This window comes from Monodelphis domestica, chromosome 2 (genome assembly GCF_027887165.1).
Source record: "Monodelphis domestica isolate mMonDom1 chromosome 2, mMonDom1.pri, whole genome shotgun sequence".
NCBI classification, from domain to species: domain Eukaryota; kingdom Metazoa; phylum Chordata; class Mammalia; order Didelphimorphia; family Didelphidae; genus Monodelphis; species Monodelphis domestica.
Genome location: NC_077228.1, coordinates 22,215,357 through 22,227,589, shown reverse-complemented (window position 1 = coordinate 22,227,589; position 12,233 = coordinate 22,215,357).

The following is a 12,233-nucleotide window of genomic DNA, read 5'->3' as shown; positions in this document are numbered from 1 at the left end:
CTACAAATGTATTTTATTAAATTTCAGGTCAATCCTCATTTCATAATACATCTTTCATTCTTCCCCGATTAACCCTCAGTAACATTTCCCTATCTCTTCAAGCCCCATGTAGTATACACTCCTCTTCCTTTTCAATAGTCATTCAACTAGCATTCATTCAGTGCCTACTATGTGCCTACTAAAAGTTCTGGAGATAAATAGTATATATAACATACAGTCCATGAGGAGTTAACAGTCTAGTAGGGGAAACAATTAGAAAATAAGTGCCAACAAGATATAGACAGGATAAATTAGGGGAGGGGGGCCTGGGAAAGGCTTCTTCTTTTTTTGGGGGGGGTGGAAGTTATAGAATTAATTAATCTAGAATATTTTTCCATGGTTACAAGATTCTTGTTCTTTCCCTCCCCAATCCCCACCTTCTTCTTATAGCTCATGCACACTTCCACTGGGTTTTACATGTACCATTGATCAAGAACTATTTCCATATTATTGATATTTGCACTAGTGTGATTATTTAGAGTCTATATCCCCAATCATATCTGCATCAACCCATGTGATCAAGGAGTTGTTTTTCTTCTATTTTTTCTTCTATGTTTCTATACCCACAATTCTTCCTCTGAATGTGGATGGTGTTCTTTTTCATAAGTCCCTCAAAATTGTCCTTAATCATTGCATTGCTGCTAGTAGAGAAGTCTATTATATTTGATTGTGCCACAGTGTTTCTGTCTCTGTGTACAATGTTCTCCTGGTTCTGCTCCTTTCACTCTGAATCAATTCCTGGAGGTTGTTCCATTTCACATGGAATTCCTTCAGTTTATTATCCCTTTGAGCACAATAGTATTCCATCACCAACAGACACCAAAATTTGTTCAGCCATTCCCCACATGAAGGACATCCTCTCGTTTTCCAATTTTTTGCCACCACAAAGAGTGCAGCTCTGAATATTTTTGTATAAGTCTTTTTCCTTATTATCTCTGGGAAACAAACCCAGCAGTGTTATGGCTAGATCAAAGGACAGGCAGTATTTTAGCACCCTTTGGGCATATTTCCAAATTCCCATCAGAATGGTTGGATTAATTCACAACTCCACCAGCTATGCATTAATGTCCCAATTTTGCCACATCACCACCAACATTTATTACTTTCTTTGCTATCATATTAGTCAATCTGCTAGGTGTAAAGTGCTATTTCAGCATTGTTTTGATTTGCATTTCTCTGATTATAAGAGATTTAGAATACTTTTTCATGTACTTATTAATAGTTTTGATTTCTTTATCTGAAAATTACCTATTCATGTCCCTTGCCCATTTATCAATTGGGGAATGGCTTTTTATTTTTTTGTACAATTGATTTAGCTCCTTATAAATATGAGTGATTAGACCTTTGTCAGAGGTTTCTGTTATGAATATTTTCCCCAGTTTGTTGCTTCCCCTTCTAATTTTGGTTGCATTGGTTTTGTTTGCACAAAGCTTTACAATTTCATGTAATCAAAATTATTTATTTTACATTTTGTAATTTTTTCTAGCTCTTGCCTGGTCTTAAAGTCTTTCCTTTCCCAAAGATCTAACAGGTATACTATTCTGTGTTCACCTGATTTACTTATAGTTTCCTTCTCAATAGTCAAGTCATTAACCCATTCTAAGTTTATCTTGGTGTAGGGTGTGAGATGTTGATCTAAAACCTAATCACTCCCATACTGTTTTCCAATTTTCCCAATAGTTTTTGTCAAATAGTAGATTTTTGTTCCAAAAGCTGGGATCTTTGGGTTTATCATAGACTGTCTTGCTGAGGTCACTTACCCCAAGTCTATTCCACTGATCTTCCCTTCTGTCTCTTAGCCAGTACCATATTGTTTTGATGACCACTGCTTTATAGTATAGTTTAAGATCTGGAACTGCAAGGCCACCTTCCTTCACACTTTTTTTTTCATTATTTCCCTTGATATTCTTGATTTTTTGTTCTTCCAAATAAACTTTGTTATGATTTTTTCTAATGCAGTAAAAAAGTTTTTGGTAGTTTGATGGGTCTTGCACTAAATAAGTAAATTAGTTTGGGTAGGATTGTCAGTTTTATTATGTTAGCACATCCTCCCCACAAGCAATTAATGTTTTTCCAATTGCTTATATCTATTTTTAATTGTGTGCAAAGTGTTTTGTAGTTGTGTTCATATAGTTCCTGTATTTGTCTTGGCAGATAGATTCCTAAGTATTTTATATTGTCTAGGGTAATTTTATTTTTTTATTTTTTATTTGACTTAATTAATTTAGTCAATTTAGAACATTATTCCTTGGTTACAAGAGTTACATTATTTCCCTCCCTCACCTCACCCTACCCTTCCCACAGCTGACATGTAATTTCTTTGGGTATTGCATGTGTCCTTGATCAGAACCTGTTTCCATGTTGTTGGTGTTTGCATTAGGATGTTCATTTAGAGTCTACGTCCCCAATCATATCCCCTTGACCCATGTATTCAAGCAGTTGTTTTTCTTCTGTGTTTCTACTCCCACAGTTTTCCCTCTGAATGTGAATAGTGTTCTTTCTCATAGATCCCACCAATTGTTCAGGATCACTGCATTGCCACTAATGGAGAAGTCCATTACATTTGATTGTACCACAGTTTATCAGTCTCTGTGTACAATATTCTCTCTTCTGTTCCTTTTGTTCTGCATCAATTCCTGGAGGTTCTCCTGGAATTCCTCCACTTTATCATTCCTTTGAGCACAATAGTATTCAGAACTCCACTTTATCATTCCTTTGAGCACAATAATATTCAATCAGCAACATATACCACAATTTGTTCAGCCATTCCCCAATTGGAGGGCATCATCTAGGGCAATCATTTTAAATGAAATTTCTCTTTCTAACTCTTGTTGAGATTTGTAGGAAATATGTGTGTGTGTGTGTGTGTGTGTGTGTGTAAATGCTGATGATTTATGTGGGTTTATTTTGTATCCTACAACTTTGATAACGTTGTTGATTATTTCCACTAGCTTTTTAGTTGATTCTCCAGGATTCTTTAGGTAGACCATCATATCATATGCAGAGTGATAGCTTGGTCTCCTCATTGCCTATTTTAGTGCCTTCAATTTTCTTCTCTAATTGCTACTGCTAGTGTTTCTAGTACAAAGTAAATAATAGAGGTGATAATGGGCATCCTTGTTTCACTCCTGATCTTATTTGGAATGCCTCTAATTTATTCCCATTTCAGATAATGCTTGCTGATGGTTTTAGATATATACTCTTTATAATTTTTAGGAAAGGCCCTTCTATTCCTATACTTTCTAGTGTTTTCAATAAGAATGAGTGTTGTATTTTATTAAAGGCTTTTTCTGCATCTATTGAGATAATCATGTGGTTTTTGTTGGTTTGCTTGTTGATATGGTTAATTATGTGGATGGTTTTCCTAATATTGAGCCATCTTTGCATTCCTGGTATAAAATCCCACCTGATCATAATGAATAACCCTTGTGATCACTTGCTGGAGTCTTTTTGCTAGTATTCTATTTGAGATTTCTTCACCTATGTGAATTATGGTGATTGGTTTGTATTTTTCCTTCTCCGTTTTTGACGTGCCCGGCTTTGGAATCAGTACCATATTTGTGTTATAAAAGGAATTTGCTTCTTTGCTTATTATGTAAAATAGTTCATATAGGATTGGGATTAGTTGTTCTTTGAATGTTTGATAGAATTCACTTGTGAATCCATCAGTTCCTGGGGAATTTTTCTTAGTTAGTTCTTTGATTGATTGTTCAATTTCTTTTTTCTGATATGGGATTATTTAAGTATTCTATTTCTTTCCCTGTTAGTTTAGGCAATTTAAATTTTTGTAAATATCCATCCATATCAGCTATATTGCTACATTGCTATATTTATTGCCATATAATTGGGCAAAATAGTTTTTAATGATTGCCTTAATTTCCTCTTCATTGGAGGTGAGGTCTCCCTTTTCATCTTGGATACCTCTAATTTGGTTTTCTTCTTTCCTTTTTTAAATTAGATTAACCAGTACTTTGTCTATTTTATACCAGCTTCTAGTCTTGTTTATTAATTCAATATTTCATTTACTTTTGATTTTATTAATTTCTTCTTTAATTTCTAGGATCTCTAATTTAGTTTTCATCTGGATATTTTTAATTTGTTCATTTTCTAGTTTTTTTTTTAATTTGCATGCCCAATTCATTGACCTCTGCCCTCCCTAATTTGTTGATATATGCACTCAAGGATATGAATTTCCCCCTGAGTACTACTTTGGATGCATCCCATAGATTTTGAAAGGATGTCTCATTGTCATTTTCTTCAATTAAATTATTAATTGTTTCTATGATTTGTTCTTTAACTAATTGATTTTGGAGAATCATATTATTTAGTTAACAATTAGTTTTTGGTTTGCCTCTCTATGAACCCTTGGTAATTATTATTTTTATTGCCTTATGTTATGAAAAGGTCTCATTTATTATTTCTGCTCTTTTACATTTGTTTGCCATGTTTTTATGCCCTAGTATGTGGTCAGTCTTTGTGAATGCACCATTTGCTGATGAGAAGAAGGTGTATTACTTTTTGTCCCTATTTATTTTTTTCCACATATATATTAACTAATTTTTCTAAGATTTCATTCACATCTCTCACCTCTTTCTTGTTTATTTTTTGGTTTGATTCATCTAGATCTGATAGAGGAAGGTTCAGATCTCCCACTAGTATAGTTTTACTATCTATTTCCTCTGTGAGCTCTACTAGTTTCTCCTTTAGAAATTTGTATGTTATGCCATTTGTTGCATACATGTTGAATACTGATATTTCCTCATTGTCTATACCGACTTTTATCAGGATGTAATTACCTTCTCTATATCTTTTAACTATATCTGTTTTTACTTTGGCTTTGTCAGATATCATGATTGTGACTCCTGCCTTCTTTTTCTCATTTGATGCACAATAAATTTTGTTCTATCCTTTAACCTTTATCCTGTGTGTGTCTACCTGCTTTGTGTGTGTTTCTTGTAGACAGCATATAGTAGGATTTTGGTTTTTAATCTACTCTGCTACTGGGAAATGCTTCTTGTAGAAGGTGGGCTTCTGAGACTTGAAGGAAGCCAAGGAAGAGCTTACCTCTGACTTTCCTTAGAAAACCTGTGCCATCTACCCAGAGAACTCTATTCTTCCCTATTCCATAAAAGCCTCCCCAAAAAGAATGTAATGAAATCTTCTTCTCCTGATCAATCAATATTGCTTAGAATAATACTCTGTAAGACCCAAAGTATCCATGTTGCAGAGGGAGCAAGAAGTAGAAAGTAGTAAAAAGAAGACTAAAGTCACATCTGCATGTAACACAAGATCTAGGAGTGCTTGGAAAAGGTTGTGGAATCAGGGTAAGTGGATTTGAGGTAGAAAGGTCCTCCAGAGACCTTCTAGCTAAACTTGCTCATGCAACTGAGAAATAACTTGCTTTCCTTAAGGTGTTTCCCTGTTATCAATCTCCTGCTCACAGGGATTGTGTATATATCTATATCTATATCTATATCTATATCTATCTATCTAAGTAGATAGATAGATAGATACAAGATGTGTATCTACAAATTTGTGTGTTTTTGCATTTTGTTGTTTCTTTAACATAGAAATATTGTTTTAGGAAACACTTCAAGGAAATAAATTATATTCGAGTGTGGCCTCATTCACCCACTCATTTTCAAAAGAGATAACTAAGGCTCACAGGATTAGATGGGCTGCCCAAGATCAGTAGTTTTGATGGCTTGCTAATTTTAATTTTTCCCATTTGTACAATGGGTTTCATAAGACTTCACATACAACTCATATTATTAGGTGCTTACAGTAGGCTTTCAAGGTGAGTAGTTTGCATCCTCTGTAATCATCAAGGAAGGGTATAGAAATCTGAATCATTATTATTATGCAAATAGCCACATAGGGAACTGAGGACATTTCTTGAAAGATGCTACAGCTGAAAAATTCTGGATGTGAATCTTTAGGAAAACAGAAATGAGGGGAAAGGAGAGGGAGCCCTCATGCAAATGTCTGCTAGTTCCTTTCTGCTTTGCTGCATCTTTGGGGGGCATGGGGAGGAAGGGAAATGTTTCCAAACCACTTCAAAAAGCAAGTTGCTTCCTGTATTGTCAAATCAGATCACTGGGGGTGGGGGTGGGATTTTGCTTCTGCCACCAAGTAAATCCCTGCATGGCTTTCCCTTCTCTTCCCTTCTCCCCATCTGGGAGCACTCTGTGGCAATAGAGAAGCTGAGTCCAGATGGGAAACAATATTGGATCATTCAAAGCATCCCCTCTATTAATAATCCCTTACTTCACAGGAGTAAAGGGGCACCATGCCCAGAACAATGGAATCGAAGAAGTCCAAACCAGGAGGAAATAGCCCAGAGACTATTTTTCATCTTGCCCTCATCTGGCTCTGTATTTGATGCTTCCTTTGGCTTCAAAGAGACCTGTGCCATTGGCTTGGCTGGTTGTAGAATGGAGTGGACTTTAGGATGGAGAGAAGATGGACCACAGAGTTCTCGGTCTGTTTCTGAGGCTTTTTCACTAGCTCAAAAATGGGAAAATCTAGGGGGCAGCTGGGTGGCTCAGTGGATGGAGAGCCAGGCCTAGAGATGGGAGGTCCTAGGTTCAAATCTGGCCTCAGACACTTCCCAGCTGTGTGACCCTGGGCAAGTCACTTAACCCCCATTGCCTAGCCCTTACACAGTATTGACTCCAAGACAGAAGGTGAGGGTTTAAAAAAAAAAAAGGGAAAATCTGGCCCTATGTCAGGGGAGGAAAATGAATGAAATATTGAGAAACTGTGTTTTTAAAAATATATAAAGAAAACTGAAAATGGCTGCAGAGGAAAAAAGCACAGGGGTGAAAATATATGACCTGAAAACATTATGTATGTCTGTTTTGTATACATGTGTGTGTGTGTGCATTTCTTTGTATGGTGTATAGTGAAGAGATGGTTTTGTCTCAGAACACTTGGGCATTCTTGGGAGCGTCTATCTGAATTTGAATATGTGTTTCATTGTTGTTTTTGTTCAGTCATTTCTGACTCATCATGACCCCATGGACTGCTTGGTCCATGGAATAAGACTGGCAAAGATACCAGAGTGGTTTTTCATTTCCTTCTCTAATAGATTCAGGCAAATAGGCTAAGTGACTTCTTCAGCGTCATGTAGTCAGTAAATGTCTGAGGTCAGATTTGAACTCAGGGATGTGTGGGTACAAATTTCTCTGGAATGTGAGACAGCTGTGGGAATGTCTGCATTTTGAGTGAGGGGTATCTGGGAGTTTTTGCAGGGGCAGATCCATATGGCTATTGCTGTGTTTTGCTGGATGGGAAGACAGGCACAGATATGTTCCTCTATGTATATCCATATCTAGTTGTATCTACAATGTCAGAGTGCATCTCTGTGTAAAACAGGGGCTGTCCATTTCTGATCCTGTGTATGTGAACATATCTACAAGGGCATGTAGATGTCAGCATGAGCATTCGGGTGATATTTGCTTATTTATTTCTGTGTTTCTTCTTCTGTGTGTTTGTGTGGAAGCATCCCCACAGGATGTCTGGCTATCTAAGGATCTGTGCCTGTTTGCTATTTCTTCAAAAGAAAAATGTTGTTTTAGACAACATTTAAGTGAGTAAATTATATTTGAGTGAGGAGGGCTCACTCCCTGGCTGCTTCTACGAAACACCAGACACTTCACACCAAAGAGGGCGAGGAAGATGTGGTCAGCCCCAGGGAGAGCTGGCTGCTGGCCATGGGGTAAGTGCTTATAGCTTCCCCCTCTCTGCCCCTTCACTGCTTCCCTTGACTTCTTTGGCAGCTAGTCCTGATGTTTCCTTTTCCAAGGCCCATGACTCCTGTGTTCACCTCTTTTTTCATTATCTGGAAAGTTGGCCATAATTAGAACTGTTCTCCACACACAGCTTCCTTCCTAAGAAAAAGGGATGGTCATCCTCTTACCATCTGTAAGGATGAGGGCTGGCAATGTCCAAGATTGGCATTAGAAATACCAGGGAAAAACGTGGGCAGGAACTTGATGAAACACCTGGTTGAACCCTTCTCCAAATCAGGAATGTCCTTCATAGCCCCATGCCCCAGCCCTGCAAATGGTGCTCCATCTGCTGCTGAAACATCTCGAATGATGAAGAACTCAGAACCTGTGAGATCTGGAGACAGATCTACGACCTGAGTACAGCCACCCCTTTGCAGCTCCCTCTGATGTCTATCTTCTCCTACTAAAATGGAAGCTCCTTAAAGACAGGAACTTTCTTGCTTGCTTTTATTTCTATCCCTAGCACTTAGCAGAGAACCAAACACATAATAATTACTTAATAAATCTTTTATCTATGTATCTATATAGGTGTCTACCTATCATTTTATCTAATGTGTCCATCATTCTGTCTAATCTATTTCTGTCCATTGCTCTACCTATCAAATCTATCTCTTGATCTCTATCCATCTTAAATCTATGTCTCTCTGTGTATGTCTTCTTATTTACCTTTCTCTCTCTCTCTGTCCTCCCTCTCTCTCTTTCTCTCCTCTCTCTCTCTTTCTTTCCTTCCATTTTACTTTCATTCCTTCCTTTCCCATTTTATAGATAAGGAAATTGAGACAGGATGAGTCCAGATGACTTGTCCAGGGTCACACAGCCCATAAGCATCTAAGGCGATATTCAGATTCTTTACTTTAAGACAGGCTACATACACTACAGTCCCGGGATATTAAAATAACCATCAAATTGTTCTGAAGGTTCAGTTCAGTCACTTATTCTCCCTGTTGTTTGGCCAAATCACTCAACTTGTCTTGATCTTTTGATTTTTTCATCTGTAAAATGGGTGTAATAGTTTATACGCTCATAGAATTGGTATGAAGATGGATGCAGTCAATCAATCAACCAGGATTTATTAAGTCCTTGGATACAAAGGCAGAAAAGAAGCAGTTCAGGTTCTTGAAAAGCTTATGTTCTAATAGAGGAAGAGAATATTTAAAAATGGGATGGAATATGGTGGGGAGTAGGGTAGGGAAGAAGGTTCTTAGGTCCAGAAAAAGTCAGAAACAGGGCTGGGAGGAGAATAAAAGCAGGCAAGCCAGCTACAGTTCTTCTATATAAAATACACGACAACATTGGGAGGGAGGGTACTGGTAGCTGGGGGGAGGAGGAAATCAAAAAGAACCATGTAGAAGGTCATGTTTGGACTGGATTTTTAAGGATATGGAACATTCTAAGAGATAATGCTGTAGGCTAAAGTGCTAAAAATCACATATGTGTGTAGACATATGAACTTTTTAATAACCATTAAATTGTGTGATCCATCATGCCTCTAAAAGCTGGTCCACCCTCTGACAGCTTAGTGACCACTGCCCCAGCCCCACTAAGTGGAGGGAGATTAAGGAGACAGGCCAATTACTTACAGATTGGCTTGGGAAACCTTTCCTGATATCCTGGAATATGTGTGTTCTCTCCCATTTGATGGATGTTCCTATCTTCCCCTGGAAGATTTATTTTAAGCATTGAGCACTTTCCCCTCTCTGCGTCAACTGCCCATTTCCCAGGCACTCTGGGCTGCCTCAAAGGAAATGAGAGGTAAGCTGTTTGCCACAACAGATTGACAGAGAATGCTTCATTCTGAGTCCTTCTTCTTGTTCCTAGGCAGTCCCCTTCCAACATGGCACCGGGAGTCTGAGACTTTCTATTCATTGCTCCAGAGCCTTGATTTATTTTGGAATGAGGAAAATCTGAGCTGAGCTCACAAAGTGGAAATTAAAATATTAGAACTATGCTTGAAAATCTAATATTCCAACAGGCCTGTTTTAGACATCACCCACTGACTCTGATCAAAATGAAAGGCTCTTGAAAAAGACCGTGGAATATTTATGACCAAGCGAAGGAATAGGGAAAGACCCAGCGAATATTTATGGCTGACTTCAAGGAATTCCACTCAATGTACTTGGGTCTGCTTATGCAGCCTCAAGTTTTCTCTTTGGAAATGTCAAGACCTGTAAAGGCTAATGATGGAATGAAATACAGCCAGGGTGAGGCCCTGTTTACTTGAAGCATCTGGTCAAGAACATTTACCCTTCATTGCTTTGGTTGGCTTTGCGCATAACATACTGGTAGAAGCAGTAGTGAACTTGGTGGCTAGTCTAGGACTCCAGAAAAGGCTTTTGGGAACTCAGCTATCTTTTTGACATTGGAAAATTGCTTTTGACTGTTTCTGGGATTCCATCGTCCCATCTATAAAATAAGGCAACCAATCCCATGATACTGCCAGAAGTTCTACTGAGATGAAGAATGGGCAAATGATTTGTAAGGAACAGATGGCCATTGGTTGAAGAATGGCTGAAAAAAGTTATGTCAGGAGAATGAAAAGGCATTTAACTGTTCAATAAGAAAAAATGTGAATAGAAAGACTAGAGGGAAATATGGGAAGATTTAGCTGAACTGATGCAAAGTGAAATAACCAAAACTGGTAGAATAATATACACATGATAGAAAGAAGGAAATGGTGGTATGACACATAGAAAAGATGAGGATGGTCAACTCTAATCCTTACACTGAGATGCGGGACAGCCAGGCTGTACCATCTACCCCATCACTGCATCCTCTAGACTCTGAGGGTATTGTCACCTGGCCTGATGATATTTACCCTACTGATTCCTGGGACTTACCATTGACTTTGTCAGTGTAGCCTTTCCATTCTCCCTAGAGCTGATCTTTCTTTTACTTGATGTCTCCTTAATTAGAGTGTGAGCTCCTTTAAGATCAAGGATTGTCTTGTTTTGATTTTTTTTTTTCTATTTGTACCTTCAGCAATTTGTACACTGAATGGGACCTAGTAAGTGCTTTATATGTGCTTCCCCCCCCCCCACTGATTGATTAATTATCCCCAGAAGAAGAGAAGAGAAAATGCACTTCTCTCCCATCTTAGCAGAGTCAGAAAATGATGAGTGTAGAATATTGAATACAGTGGTGGATGTATTGGTGGGTTTTGTTTAACCACCTTTTCTCCTCCCACCCCTTTCTTTTTTATTCCTTATAACAAGATATGGAATTCTGGGAAGGGGAGTGGGGGAGGGCAACCCATAAAAACAAAGGATAACAATAAACATGTTACCTAAGAAAGTGCTTTGTAAGCCATAACACACAATAAATGTGAGCTATGCTCTCTACCAACATTATAAAAATGCCAAATTTTGCTTCTTGTAAGGCTGGCTTGTTTGAAACGACCAAGTGTGTAGGACTTTGCAAGCCTTAAAGTGCTACATAAATGTCAGCTACCATCACTATTTTCATTACTGCTTCCATGCCCTCAGGAGCTGTGATTTCCTCAGTCTGGGCATTCTTTCTACCAACACAAAACCTTCTCTGTCATAAGGAATATTATGCAAATCGATTTTGGCTGCTTCTACTTTCAGTCTCTGCCTCCTTTTAGGGTCACAAGTTCCCTAATTTGTCTACACTGAAATGTAGAGAAGATTCTTTCCAATGAATTAGACTATCCCCATCCCCTGTCCCTCTACAGCTAACACACACACACACACACACACACACACACACACACACACACACACACACACACATACTAGATTCCTAGGGGCCATCAAAATTCAGTGGGCACACAGAAGAGTCTCAGAGGAGGTCATGGACTGATTGAATGAATGAACTTCCTTTCCAATGGATCTGCCATTGGTGTTGCCTTGGTGAGATTGAAAAATTGACCTTCTTCCTCTGTCTTACTTTCTTCCCTGGCCAAATGAGGGAATTGGATGCAATGATTGTTAAAGTCCCTTGCAAGTTTTATGGTTCTAAAAACTCATTTCCAAAGTAACAGTTTACCAAGTACTATCTACAGAACAATTCTGTGAGGTGACCAGGAAAGAATTATTATACCCATTTTACAGATGAGAAACTGAGGCAAAGTCACTTGCCCAGGACAAATAAACATCAAAGTCAGGATCATGAATCCAAGATTTGTCATTTACTACTTGTGTGACTTTGGACAACTTACTAAACCTCTATATATAGTGGAAAGAGATCATTCTGAAATCAAAGATCCTGGTACAGACTCCACCTCTAACATCAAATACCTTTATGAATGTGAGGAAATCACTCACCCTTTTTGAGTCTCAGTTTCCTCATCTTTAAAATAAGACTTTGGACTTAACATCCACAGAAGCCATTTCCAGTTCTATATCCTTGAAAATAAGAGGATTAGGCTGGTCGATCTCTAAG